Raw genomic sequence first — 13,747 nt, 5'->3', positions numbered from 1 at the left:
TTTAAGTGTTATCTAAACACTTCAAATTCATCCCAAACTCTTACAATTATTCAAATGGACTCGATTGTTACACATTTTGACCCTAGGAAAAGTAACAAAGGTGTTTACTTCTTCGAATCAATGTTTTCTCGGTTTTAGCCAGTTTTCTCGGTTTAAGCCTCTTTTGGGATAAAACAGGTTTAAGTGTTGTCTAAACAACCCAAATTCATCCCAAACTCTTACAATTAGTCAAATGCATTGGATTGTCACACATTCTGACCCTAGAAACAGTAACAAATCTGTTTACTGCTTCAAATCAAAGTTTTCTTGGTTTTAGCATGTTTCAGGACAAAATGGGTATAATTTTTGTCTAAACACTTCAAATTCATCCCAAACTCTTACAATTAGTCAAATGCATTGGAATGTCACACATTCGGACCCTAGAAACAGTAACAAAGCTGTTTACTGCTTCAAATCAATGTTTTCTCGGTTATAGCTTGTTTCAGGACAATATGGGTATAATTGTTGTCTAAACACTTCAAATTCAACCCGAACTCTTATATTTAGTCAATTGCATTGGACTGTTATACATTCTGACCCTAGAAACAGTAACAAAGCTGTTTACTGCTTTGAATCAATGTTTTCTCAGTTTTAGCCTGTTTTGGGACAAAATGGGTATAAGTGTTGTCTAAACAACCCAAATTCATCCCAAACTCTTACAATTAGTCAAATGCATTGGATTGTCACACATTCTGACCCTATAAACAGTAACAAAACTGTTTACTGCTTCGAATCAATGTTTTCTCGGTTTTAGCCTGTTTTCTCGGCTTAAGCTTGTTTTGGGATAAAAGAGGTTTAAGTGTTATCTAAACACTTCAAATTCATCCCAAACTCTTACAATTATTCAAATGGACTCGATTGTTACACATTTTGACCCTAGGAACAGTAACAAAGGTGTTTACTTCTTCGAATCAATGTTTTCTCGGTTTTAGCCAGTTTTCTCGGTTTAAGCCTCTTTTGGGATAAAACAGGTTTAAGTGTTGTCTAAACAACCCAAATTCATCCCAAACTCTTACAATTAGTCAAATGCATTGGATTGTCACACATTCTGACCCTAGAAACAGTAACAAATCTGTTTACTGCTTCAAATCAAAGTTTTCTTGGTTTTAGCATGTTTCAGGACAAAATGGGTATAATTTTTGTCTAAACACTTCAAATTCATCCCAAACTCTTACAATTAGTCAAATGCATTGGAATGTCACACATTCGGACCCTAGAAACAGTAACAAAGCTGTTTACTGCTTCAAATCAATGTTTTCTCGGTTATAGCTTGTTTCGGGACAATATGGGTATAATTGTTGTCTAAACACTTCAAATTCAACCCGAACTCTTATAATTAGTCAATTGCATTGGACTGTTATACATTCTGACCCTAGAAACAGTAACAAAGCTGTTTACTGCTTTGAATCAATGTTTTCTCAGTTTTAGCCTGTTTTGGGACAAAATGGGTATAAGTGTTGTCTAAACAACCCAAATTCATCCCAAACTCTTACAATTAGTCAAATGCATTGGATTGTCACACATTCTGACCCTATAAACAGTAACAAAACTGTTTACTGCTTCGAATCAATGTTTTCTCGGTTTTAGCCTGTTTTCTCGGCTTAAGCTTGTTTTGGGATAAAAGAGGTTTAAGTGTTATCTAAACACTTCAAATTCATCCCAAACTCTTACAATTATTCAAATGGACTCGATTGTTACACATTTTGACCCTAGGAACAGTAACAAAGGTGTTTACTTCTTCGAATCAATGTTTTCTCGGTTTTAGCCAGTTTTCTCGGTTTAAGCCTCTTTTGGGATAAAACAGGTTTAAGTGTTGTCTAAACAACCCAAATTCATCCCAAACTCTTACAATTAGTCAAATGCATTGGATTGTCACACATTCTGACCCTAGAAACAGTAACAAATCTGTTTACTGCTTCAAATCAAAGTTTTCTTGGTTTTAGCATGTTTCAGGACAAAATGGGTATAATTTTTGTCTAAACACTTCAAATTCATCCCAAACTCTTACAATTAGTCAAATGCATTGGAATGTCACACATTCGGACCCTAGAAACAGTAACAAAGCTGTTTACTGCTTCAAATCAATGTTTTCTCGGTTATAGCTTGTTTCAGGACAATATGGGTATAATTGTTGTCTAAACACTTCAAATTCAACCCGAACTCTTATATTTAGTCAATTGCATTGGACTGTTATACATTCTGACCCTAGAAACAGTAACAAAGCTGTTTACTGCTTTGAATCAATGTTTTCTCAGTTTTAGCCTGTTTTGGGACAAAATGGGTATAAGTGTTGTCTAAACAACCCAAATTCATCCCAAACTCTTACAATTAGTCAAATGCATTGGATTGTCACACATTCTGACCCTATAAACAGTAACAAAACTGTTTACTGCTTCGAATCAATGTTTTCTCGGTTTTAGCCTGTTTTCTCGGCTTAAGCTTGTTTTGGGATAAAAGAGGTTTAAGTGTTATCTAAACACTTCAAATTCATCCCAAACTCTTACAATTATTCAAATGGACTCGATTGTTACACATTTTGACCCTAGGAACAGTAACAAAGGTGTTTACTTCTTCGAATCAATGTTTTCTCGGTTTTAGCCAGTTTTCTCGGTTTAAGCCTCTTTTGGGATAAAACAGGTTTAAGTGTTGTCTAAACAACCCAAATTCATCCCAAACTCTTACAATTAGTCAAATGCATTGGATTTTCACACATTCTGACCCTAGAAACAGTAACAAATCTGTTTACTGCTTCAAATCAAAGTTTTCTTGGTTTTAGCATGTTTCAGGACAAAATGGGTATAATTTTTGTCTAAACACTTCAAATTCATCCCAAACTCTTACAATTAGTCAAATGCATTGGAATGTCACACATTCGGACCCTAGAAACAGTAACAAAGCTGTTTACTGCTTCAAATCAATGTTTTCTCGGTTATAGCTTGTTTCGGGACAATATGGGTATAATTGTTGTCTAAACACTTCAAATTCAACCCGAACTCTTATAATTAGTCAATTGCATTGGACTGTTATACATTCTGACCCTAGAAACAGTAACAAAGCTGTTTACTGCTTTGAATCAATGTTTTCTCAGTTTTAGCCTGTTTTGGGACAAAATGGGTATAAGTGTTGTCTAAACAACCCAAATTCATCCCAAACTCTTACAATTAGTCAAATGCATTGGATTGTCACACATTCTGACCCTATAAACAGTAACAAAACTGTTTACTGCTTCGAATCAATGTTTTCTCGGTTTTAGCCTGTTTTCTCGGCTTAAGCTTGTTTTGGGATAAAAGAGGTTTAAGTGTTATCTAAACACTTCAAATTCATCCCAAACTCTTACAATTATTCAAATGGACTCGATTGTTACACATTTTGACCCTAGGAACAGTAACAAAGGTGTTTACTTCTTCGAATCAATGTTTTCTCGGTTTTAGCCAGTTTTCTCGGTTTAAGCCTCTTTTGGGATAAAACAGGTTTAAGTGTTGTCTAAACAACCCAAATTCATCCCAAACTCTTACAATTAGTCAAATGCATTGGATTGTCACACATTCTGACCCTAGAAACAGTAACAAATCTGTTTACTGCTTCAAATCAAAGTTTTCTTGGTTTTAGCATGTTTCAGGACAAAATGGGTATAATTTTTGTCTAAACACTTCAAATTCATCCCAAACTCTTACAATTAGTCAAATGCATTGGAATGTCACACATTCGGACCCTAGAAACAGTAACAAAGCTGTTTACTGCTTCAAATCAATGTTTTCTCGGTTATAGCTTGTTTCAGGACAATATGGGTATAATTGTTGTCTAAACACTTCAAATTCAACCCGAACTCTTATATTTAGTCAATTGCATTGGACTGTTATACATTATGACCCTAGAAACAGTAACAAAGCTGTTTACTGCTTTGAATCAATGTTTTCTCAGTTTTAGCCTGTTTTGGGACAAAATGGGTATAAGTGTTGTCTAAACAACCCAAATTCATCCCAAACTCTTACAATTAGTCAAATGCATTGGATTGTCACACATTCTGACCCTATAAACAGTAACAAAACTGTTTACTGCTTCGAATCAATGTTTTCTCGGTTTTAGCCTGTTTTCTCGGCTTAAGCTTGTTTTGGGATAAAAGAGGTTTAAGTGTTATCTAAACACTTCAAATTCATCCCAAACTCTTACAATTATTCAAATGGACTCGATTGTTACACATTTTGACCCTAGGAACAGTAACAAAGGTGTTTACTTCTTCGAATCAATGTTTTCTCGGTTTTAGCCAGTTTTCTCGGTTTAAGCCTCTTTTGGGATAAAACAGGTTTAAGTGTTGTCTAAACAACCCAAATTCATCCCAAACTCTTACAATTAGTCAAATGCATTGGATTTTCACACATTCTGACCCTAGAAACAGTAACAAATCTGTTTACTGCTTCAAATCAAAGTTTTCTTGGTTTTAGCATGTTTCAGGACAAAATGGGTATAATTTTTGTCTAAACACTTCAAATTCATCCCAAACTCTTACAATTAGTCAAATGCATTGGAATGTCATACATTCGGACCCTAGAAACAGTAACAAAGCTGTTTACTGCTTCAAATCAATGTTTTCTCGGTTATAGCTTGTTTCGGGACAAAATGGGTATAATTGTTGTCTAAACACTTCAAATTCAACCCGAACTCTTATAATTAGTCAATTGCATTGGACTGTTAGTCAATTGCATTGGACTCTTATAATTAGTCAATTGCATTGGACTGTTTTCTCAGTTTTAGCCTGTTAAAATGGGTATAAGTGTTGTCTAAACAACCCAAATTCATCCCAAACTCGTACAATTAGTCAAATGCATTGGATTGTCACACATTCTGACCCTATAAACAGTAACAAAACTGTTTACTGCTTCGAATCAATGTTTTCTCGGTTTTAGCCTGTTTTCTCGGCTTAAGCTTGTTTTGGGATAAAAGAGGTTTAAGTGTTATCTAAACACTTCAAATTCATCCCAAACTCTTACAATTATTCAAATGGACTCGATTGTTACACATTTTGACCCTAGGAACAGTAACAAAGGTGTTTACTTCTTCGAATCAATGTTTTCTCGGTTTTAGCCAGTTTTCTCGGTTTAAGCCTCTTTTGGGATAAAACAGGTTTAAGTGTTGTCTAAACAACCCAAATTCGTACCAAACTCTTACAATTAGTCAAATGCATTGGATTGTCACATATTCTGACCCTAGAAACAGTAACAAATCTGTTTACTGCTTCAAATCAATGTTTTCTTGGTTTTAGCATGTTTCGGGACAAAATGGGTATAATTTTTGTCTAAACACTTCAAATTCATCCCAAACTCTTACAATTAGTCAAATGCATTGGATTGTCACACATTCTGACCCTAGAAACAGTAACAAAGCTGTTTACTGCTTCAAATCAATGTTTTCTCGGTTATAGCTTGTTTCGGGACAATATGGGTATAATTGTTGTCTAAACACTTCAAATTCAACCCGAACTCTTAACACTCCTAATTCATCCAAAACTGTTACAATTAGTCAAATGCATTGGACTGTCACATATTCTGACCCTAGAAGCAGTAACAAAGCTGTTTACTGCTTCGAATTAATGTTTTCTCGGTTTTAGCCTGTTTCGGGACAAAATGGGTATAAGTCTTGTCTAAACACTCCAAATTCAACCCGAACTCTTATAATTAGTCAAATGCATTGGATTGTTACATATTTGACACTATCAACAGTAACAAAACTATTTACTGCTTCGAATCAATATTTTCTCGGTTTTAGCCTGTTTCGGGACAAAATGGGTATAAGTGTTGTCTAAACACTCCAAATTCAACCCGAACTCTTATAATTAGTCAAATGCATTGGAATGCTACATATTTTGACACTATAAACAGTAACAAAGCTGTTTACTGCTTCGAATCAATGTTTTCTCGGTTTTAGCCTGTTTCGGGACAAAATGGGTATAAGTGTTGTCTAAACATTCCAAATTCAATCCGAACTCTTATAATTAGTCAAATGCATTGGATCGTTACATATATTGACCCTATAAACAGTAACAAAACTGTTTACTGCTTCGAATCAATGTTTTCTCGGTTTTAGCCTGTTTCGGGACAAAATGGGTAGAAGTGTTGTCTAAACAACCCAAATTCATCCCAAACTCTTACAATTAGTCAAATGCATTGGATTGTCACACATTCTGACCCTAGAAACAGTAACAAATCTGTTTACTGCTTCGAATCAATGTTTTCTTGGTTTTAGCCTGTTTTCTCGGCTTAAGCTTGTTTTGGGATAAAAGAGGTTTAAGTGTTGTCTAAACACTTCAAATTCATCCCAAACTCTTACAATTATTCAAATGGATTCGATTGTTACACATTTTGACCCTAGGAACAGTAACAAATCTGTTTACTGCTTCGAATCAATGTTTTCTCGGTTTTAGCCAGTTTTCTCGGTTTAAGCCTCTTTTGGGATAAAACAGGTTTAAGTGTTGTCTAAACAACCCAAATTCGTACCAAACTCTTACAATTAGTCAAATGCATTGGATTGTCACATATTCTGACCCTAGAAACAGTAACAAACGTGTTTACTGCTTCAAATCAAAGTTTTCTTGGTTTTAGCATGTTTCAGGACAAAATGGGTATAATTTTTGTCTAAACACTTCAAATTCATCCCAAACTCTTACAATTAGTCAAATGCATTGGAATGTCACACATTCGGACCCTAGAAACAGTAACAAAGCTGTTTACTGCTTCAAATCAATGTTTTCTCGGTTATAGCTTGTTTCGGGACAAAATGGGTATAATTGTTGTCTAAACACTTCAAATTCAACCCGAACTCTTATAATTAGTCAATTGCATTGGACTGTTATACATTCTGACCCTAGAAACAGTAACAAAGCTGTTTACTGCTTTGAATCAATGTTTTCTCAGTTTTAGCCTGTTTTGGGACAAAATGGGTATAAGTGTTGTCTAAACAACCCAAATTCATCCCAAACTCTTACAATTAGTCAAATGCATTGGATTGTCACACATTCTGACCCTATAAACAGTAACAAAACTGTTTACTGCTTCGAATCAATGTTTTCTCGGTTTTAGCCTGTTTTCTCGGCTTAAGCTTGTTTTGGGATAAAAGAGGTTTAAGTGTTATCTAAACACTTCAAATTCATCCCAAACTCTTACAATTATTCAAATGGACTCGATTGTTACACATTTTGACCCTAGGAACAGTAACAAAGGTGTTTACTTCTTCGAATCAATGTTTTCTCGGTTTTAGCCAGTTTTCTCGGTTTAAGCCTCTTTTGGGATAAAACAGGTTTAAGTGTTGTCTAAACAACCCAAATTCATCCCAAACTCTTACAATTAGTCAAATGCATTGGATTGTCACACATTCTGACCCTAGAAACAGTAACAAATCTGTTTACTGCTTCAAATCAAAGTTTTCTTGGTTTTAGCATGTTTCAGGACAAAATGGGTATAATTTTTGTCTAAACACTTCAAATTCATCCCAAACTCTTACAATTAGTCAAATGCATTGGAATGTCACACATTCGGACCCTAGAAACAGTAACAAAGCTGTTTACTGCTTCAAATCAATGTTTTCTCGGTTATAGCTTGTTTCGGGACAATATGGGTATAATTGTTGTCTAAACACTTCAAATTCAACCCGAAATCTTATAATTAGTCAATTGCATTGGACTGTTATACATTCTGACCCTAGAAACAGTAACAAAGCTGTTTACTGCTTTGAATCAATGTTTTCTCGGTTTAAGCCTCTTTTGGGACAAAATGGGTATAAGTGTTGTCTAAACAACCCAAATTCATCGCAAACTCTTACAATTAGTCAAATGCATTGGATTGTCACACATTCTGACCCTATAAACAGTAACAAAACTGTTTACTGCTTCGAATCAATGTTTTCTCGGTTTTAGCCTGTTTTCTCGGTTTAAGCCTCTTTTGGGATAAAACAGGTTTAAGTGTTGTCTAAACAACCCAAATTCATCCCAAACTCTTACAATTAGTCAAATGCATTGGATTGTCACACATTCTGACCCTAGAAACAGTAACAAATTTGTTTACTGCTTCAAATCAAAGTTTTCTTGGTTTTAGCATGTTTCAGGACAAAATGGGTATAATTTTTGTCTAAACACTTCAAATTCATCCCAAACTCTTACAATTAGTCAAATGCATTGGAATGTCACACATTCGGACCCTAGAAACAGTAACAAAGCTGTTTACTGCTTCAAATCAATGTTTTCTCGGTTATAGCTTGTTTCGGGACAATATGGGTATAATTTATTAGAGAGTAAGGAGGAAGAGAGAGGAGAGGCCGGTAAGGCCGAGCCTTGGAAGAAGAGAAGAAAGGCCGGAAAGGCCATGTAAAGGCCGGTAAGGCCATGTCCGTGTCCGTGAGCGACCATGTACCGTGTCCGGTACCATGTACCGTGTCCGTGAACGGACCCATGTCCGGTGAGCGGCCAGTTAGGCCGTGAACACGATGAAGAGAAGGCCCGTCCGTACAGGCCCGTCCGTACAGGCCCGTCCGTACAGGCCCGTCCGTACAGGCCCGTCCGTACAGGCCCGTCCGTACAGGCCCGTCCGTACGATGAAGAGAAGGCCCGTCCGTACGATGAAGAGAAGGCCCGTCCGTACGGTCTCGGCCCTTAGGCCTGCGCTCGGTCCAGTAGATAGAGAGGCCGAGTTTGAGAGGAGGAAAACGAGGCCTTACAAGGGAGAGGCCCATAAAGAAGAAGAAAGGAAATCCCACAAGGAAGGGAAGAAGGATCCAATGGCCACAAGGGAAGGAGATCTAACGGTCACAAGGCATGGAAGGGAAGGAGATCACGTGTAGCTTTGGTTGGGAAGCATAGCGAGTCAACCAAAGACAAGGAGCTGTCCCTTTCATCTCTCCTTTGAATCCCTTGTGTGCCTAACGGCTCTATGCCTTTGTTCTCCTATATTAAGATGTGTAATTTCTCATATATGTAACACAACACAACATTATTCAATAAGAGAAACCGATTCCCTCTCTACACCTCTTGTTCTTGTTCTTATCAACAATGTAGAGTGGTGTAGGATTAGCGGTTAGAGGCTGCCCTTAAGGCAGCCTATTCTCTTATCAAATCCCACCTAAACTCTTCTTATTTACTCTTTACTAAGCCTAGATTATGGGGAGTTCATCACAAGTTGATGTCCTCTCCTCCCCCTTGATAATGAGTTAGTTTGTTGTGGGTAAAGGGGGATTCATTCACCAAGTGTTTGTCTACCCTCTCTTATGAGCTTTGTCTCATAAATCCCAACATGGTATCAGAGCAGGTTCTGTTCTTGGTGATTTAAACTCATTCTCAAAGTCGTTTTCTTAGGAGTTAGCTTAGTTAAAGTTTTAGACTTTGCTTAGGTGTTAAATCGCTTAGCTTAGTTTCTTTAAAGCTTTAATTTTGCTTTTGTTGATTAAATCGATTCTCTAGCAGCTCATTGTTGAGTAAGCTTGGTCTCTTGTCTTGTTAGAATTTGTAGACCAAGTGAGTGGAAAGAAATCGATTTTACAAGCCCCATCCTTAAGCTTTACCGATTTGGTAATAGCTTTGTTTATTTTGGGATGTGTGGGAAGTGATGAACCATTGAGCAAATTGTGTTGTTCATGGTGAGGATTCACGGTTCTTGTGTGCTTGTATGAGCCACGAAATTCTTAGGATTTAGCTCTCTTAGGATTTAGTTAATTTTCCTCTAAAGGTTTAATTTTGCTTTTGTTAAATTTCCTTTAAAGGCTTAATTACTAAATCGCTACTTCTTCTTCTCAATGTTGAGAAAGCTTTGTTTCTGGCCCTATGGTGTGTCCAGATTCAAGCTTGAAGAAGAGAGAGATCTTAATTTTCGCATCTCATGTCCGCTTGGTCAACTAGACTAAAGCTGTTCAAAGATGCATTCTTTTAACCGTTGGACAATAGGTTGTTCCAAAGGCTTTTGTTGTTTCTTCTTTGCTTGGGACCACGAAAAACATCTTCTATATGTTATTTTCGTGGATCTAAAGCCTTAAGATCTTGGAGAACACTTTGTTTAAGTGATTCTACCATGAGTTAGGTCCAAACCGTTGGAGAAATTAATTTTCCAAACGGTCCATGTGTTTCAGCCATTAAAGCACCAAAGTCTTGTTGAATGTTGGATGCTCTTGGCTGTCAAAGCTTCTGCAAACTCAAGAAAACAGAGTATAACTCTGTCCATAAGAACTCTTGAGCAAATTCTCTATTCTACTCTCCACTCACCTTATACTTCCGCCCATATACTCTACTATACTCTATACTCTTGGTTACTAATTCTCTGGTTACTTATTCTCTAAATTCTATTTTATTTTCAGTAATATTCTATATTCTCTATTCTCTAATCTCTAACAATCTCTTGTTTAGAATCTGTTCCATTGAATTTGGTTTCAGCTTCAGCCTTGAAGATTGTGTGGAGCTCGCCTACTATCTCAAGAAGAAGAAGTGGCGAGGTTGAAGGCTACAAGATAGCCATGAGGAGAGCGCAGCACAATGCCTGGAGTTAGAACCAAGGGCCACCAAGTCTTTGTTAAGCTGGTGGAAGGTGATGAATCAGTCCAAGAGCATGTGTGTTAGTGCCAAGTTGTTGATCGGATGTGCACAATGGTCTTTAGGAAAGGTGATGCACAAGGTTTCAACTGTTGATTGGATGTGCACAAGAACGGTGATGCACAAGGCTTCAACTGAGGTGATGAGGTTTCAGCCCATCATCAAGTAAAGGTTACGGGGGAGATCAAGTGACTTCAGACCGTACCTCACAGATTCTGCTCGGCCACAAGCAAAAGTCTTTACTTAAAGCTCAGCCGAAGCGTCTCAAAGATCGACTCGGACGAAACCCTTCCACTGCGATTCGGCTTCCGCGTTCTTCATTAAAGTTCGAGACCACAGAGTCATCTTGCCAGTGGAAGTGGAATCATACCAATCCGAGCAGCCGTTCGAAAGTTATGTCCGATTCAGTGGGCATGTATCAGTCTGACAGATAAAACTGGCCGGGTTTAAAAACCATGGTTAGAGAAGCGGTCTCAAGGAGGAATTCCAAACCGCATCAGTGATCAACTCTCTCCTTCCTATCCATCAAAACACCATAAAGGCTGTGCTCTAAACTCTACTCTATTTAAATTTCTTAAATTCATTACCTTAGCTTCATTACTAGTCTTTACTCTTTAATATGTTCTCTTAAATTGTCACACTTTTAGAAATTTTCTTTGATATTCCTCATAGCAAACACTTATTCTTTTCTTCTTTATCACTTGTTTAAGGGGTAAAGGAGACTATGAGAGCCTCAAAGAAACTCTAAAGGCGCAAGGATGGAGATCATAAGGAATGTGCTAAAGGCAAGGTGGGCTAAGGAGTAGGAGCGGTTCAAATCATGAAGAGAAGGGAGCTAGTTCTTTGCAAACCAAGGTCAAGGGACATCATGGATAGTGGAGTCTATACTCTTTTTCCCTTAACAAAGTTTTATCCCAAGAGGTTTTCTTTGTTGAGGTTTTTAATGAGGTAGATGACACTAGTCCACCCTTGATCTTTGGTCCCCATGGTGCCCTGCAGATCAAGCGTGCGGGGGAGTATTAGAGAGTAAGGAGGAAGAGAGAGGAGAGGCCGGTAAGGCCGAGCCTTGGAAGAAGAGAAGAAAGGCCGGAAAGGCCATGTAAAGGCCGGTAAGGCCATGTCCGTGTCCGTGAGCGACCATGTACCGTGTCCGGTACCATGTACCGTGTCCGTGAACGGACCCATGTCCGGTGAGCGGCCAGTTAGGCCGTGAACACGATGAAGAGAAGGCCCGTCCGTACAGGCCCGTCCGTACAGGCCCGTCCGTACAGGCCCGTCCGTACAGGCCCGTCCGTACGATGAAGAGAAGGCCCGTCCGTACGATGAAGAGAAGGCCCGTCCGTACGGTCTCGGCCCTTAGGCCTGCGCTCGGTCCAGTAGATAGAGAGGCCGAGTTTGAGAGGAGGAAAACGAGGCCTTACAAGGGAGAGGCCCATAAAGAAGAAGAAAGGAAATCCCACAAGGAAGGGAAGAAGGATCCAATGGCCACAAGGGAAGGAGATCTAACGGTCACAAGGCATGGAAGGGAAGGAGATCACGTGTAGCTTTGGTTGGGAAGCATAGCGAGTCAACCAAAGACAAGGAGCTGTCCCTTTCATCTCTCCTTTGAATCCCTTGTGTGCCTAACGGCTCTATGCCTTTGTTCTCCTATATTAAGATGTGTAATTTCTCATATATGTAACACAACACAACATTATTCAATAAGAGAAACCGATTCCCTCTCTACACCTCTTGTTCTTGTTCTTATCAACAATGTAGAGTGGTGTAGGATTAGCGGTTAGAGGCTGCCCTTAAGGCAGCCTATTCTCTTATCAAATCCCACCTAAACTCTTCTTATTTACTCTTTACTAAGCCTAGATTATGGGGAGTTCATCACAAGTTGATGTCCTCTCCTCCCCCTTGATAATGAGTTAGTTTGTTGTGGGTAAAGGGGGATTCATTCACCAAGTGTTTGTCTACCCTCTCTTATGAGCTTTGTCTCATAAATCCCAACATAATTGTTGTCTAAACACTTCAAATTCAACCCGAAATCTTATAATTAGTCAATTGCATTGGACTGTTATACATTCTGACCCTAGAAACAGTAACAAAGCTGTTTACTGCTTTGAATCAATGTTTTCTCAGTTTTAGCCTGTTTTGGGACAAAATGGGTATAAGTGTTGTCTAAACAACCCAAATTCATCCCAAACTCTTACAATTAGTCAAATGCATTGGATTGTCACACATTCTGACCCTATAAACAGTAACAAAACTGTTTACTGCTTCGAATCAATGTTTTCTCGGTTTTAGCCTGTTTTCTCGGCTTAAGCTTGTTTTGGGATAAAAGAGGTTTAAGTGTTATCTAAACACTTCAAATTCATCCCAAACTCTTACAATTATTCAAATGGACTCGATTGTTACACATTTTGACCCTAGGAACAGTAACAAAGGTGTTTACTTCTTCGAATCAATGTTTTCTCGGTTTTAGCCAGTTTTCTCGGTTTAAGCCTCTTTTGGGATAAAACAGGTTTAAGTGTTGTCTAAACAACCCAAATTCATCCCAAACTCTTACAATTAGTCAAATGCATTGGATTGTCACACATTCTGACCCTAGAAACAGTAACAAATCTGTTTACTGCTTCAAATCAAAGTTTTCTTGGTTTTAGCATGTTTCAGGACAAAATGGGTATAATTTTTGTCTAAACACTTCAAATTCATCCCAAACTCTTACAATTAGTCAAATGCATTGGAATGTCACACATTCGGACCCTAGAAACAGTAACAAAGCTGTTTACTGCTTCAAATCAATGTTTTCTCGGTTATAGCTTGTTTCGGGACAATATGGGTATAATTGTTGTCTAAACACTTCAAATTCAACCCGAACTCTTATAATTAGTCAATTGCATTGGACTGTTATACATTCTGACCCTAGAAACAGTAACAAAGCTGTTTACTGCTTTGAATCAATGTTTTCTCAGTTTTAGCCTGTTTTGGGACAAAATGGGTATAAGTGTTGTCTAAAAAACACAAATTCATCCCAAACTCTTACAATTAGTCAAATGCATTGGATTGTCACACATTCTGACCCTATAAACAGTAACAAAACTGTTTACTGCTTCGAATCAATGTTTTCTCGGTTTTAGCCTGTTTTCTCGGCTTAAGCTTGTT

This window comes from Camelina sativa, chromosome 8 (assembly GCF_030686135.1).
Source record: "Camelina sativa cultivar CO46 ecotype springtype chromosome 8, ASM3068613v1".
In the NCBI taxonomy this organism is placed as follows: domain Eukaryota; kingdom Viridiplantae; phylum Streptophyta; class Magnoliopsida; order Brassicales; family Brassicaceae; genus Camelina; species Camelina sativa.
This window is presented reverse-complemented; position numbering follows the sequence as displayed.